The sequence below is a fragment of the Chiloscyllium plagiosum genome, chromosome 24 (genome assembly GCF_004010195.1).
Source record: "Chiloscyllium plagiosum isolate BGI_BamShark_2017 chromosome 24, ASM401019v2, whole genome shotgun sequence".
NCBI classification, from domain to species: Eukaryota; Metazoa; Chordata; class Chondrichthyes; order Orectolobiformes; family Hemiscylliidae; genus Chiloscyllium; species Chiloscyllium plagiosum.
In genome coordinates, this window is record NC_057733.1 from 24,038,989 (window position 1) to 24,040,584 (window position 1,596).

The window sequence follows — 1,596 nt, forward strand, 5'->3', positions numbered from 1 at the left end:
AAATGTGCATTCTTTACTTTTGTATCATAAAAGGTTGTTCGGTGTTTATATTTTAATTCCGTCAATATAGAATCAATTTTATTGTTTTCAGAGATGATGCAGTTATTGTTCAGTTGAATAATTTTAGCTTATACCTTCTTATTGCCCAATTCACAAACATGGTAAACCCCTGATTATTGTTCAGCTCAGTAAACCCATCACTTTGCATCATGACCAACATTAAAAGTGGATTTCAAAAGGGTGAATTCGGGTACAGTGTTACTGGACCTCACAGCTGCATATAGCACTGAGTGAGACGCTGGCATGCTCATGAATCTGTGAGGAGAGTTTCCATCCTGGGTCAGGGCAGTCATTCAAACATTCTCTCACAAAGAATCATTTGTAATCCACCTTGATCAGGAGGAAAGAAGCCAACAGGCAGTGCATTCTCAATCAATGGGTGGGAATCAGATAGCTTCCCAGTCAGATCTGGAGTTAGGCAGGGCTGCCCTCTCTCTCCTGCCTTGTTTGTGTGTTGCATAGAGCCATTTGCCGAGTCCATCAGGAAGGATGCGAGCCTGAGAGGGGTGACTATTCCTGGCAGCGGGGGCCTGCAGGTTAAAGCCTCCCTGTACATGGATGACGTCACCGTTTCCTGCTCTGATCCGCTGTCCGTGCGCAGACTCATGTGCATATGTGACCAGTTCGAACGGGCCTCAGGGTCAAGGTAAACCGAGGCAAGAGCGAGGCCATGCTCTTCGGGAACTGGGCCGACCAATCCTCGATCCCCTTCACTATCAGGACCGACCACCTGAAGGTGCTGGGTATTTGGTTCGGAGGGGCTGGGGCGTGTGCCAAGTCTTGGGAGGAGCGTATCAACAAAGTGAGGCAAACACTGGGCAGATGGACGCTACGGTCGCTCTCCATCGCGGGGAAAAAACCTGGTCATCAGGTGTGAGGCACTGTCATTGCTATTATACGTGGCACAGGTCTGGCCTATTCCCAGAACCTGTGCCGCTGCAGTCACCCGGGCCATCTTCCAGTTTATATGGAGGTCAAAGATGGACCGGGTCCGAAGGGACTCGCTGTACAAAGATCTGGGCAACGGGGGAGAAAATACACCCAATGCCACCCTCCCTCTGATGGCCACCTTTGTGTGTGGCTGCATCAAGCTGTGCGTGGATCCCCGATACGCAAACACCAAGTGTCACTGCGTACTGAGGTTCTACCTGTCCCCGGTGTTGCGAAGGATGGGCCTGACCTTGCTGCTGCGGAACGCTCCGAGTAGTTGGACCGTTCCGTATCACCTGTCCTTCGTGGAGAAGGACAGGTGATACGGACCATAAGTCCATCAGGAAGTGGTCAGCACGTAGTGTCCTTGAGACCCTTCGGGAAAAGGAGAGGGCGGATCCTATCGAGCGGTTCCCTGAGCAGACTGTCAAAGCCATTTGGCAAAATGCCTCATCGCCAGGACTTTCCAACAAGCACCAAGACATGGCTTGGCTGGTGGTGAGAAGAGTTCTGCCTGTGAGATCCTTTATGCACACTCGGACTCTCTCCGCACGCTGCCCTCGAAGCGGCTGCGGGGGGGACAAGACTGTCACACACCACCTTCTG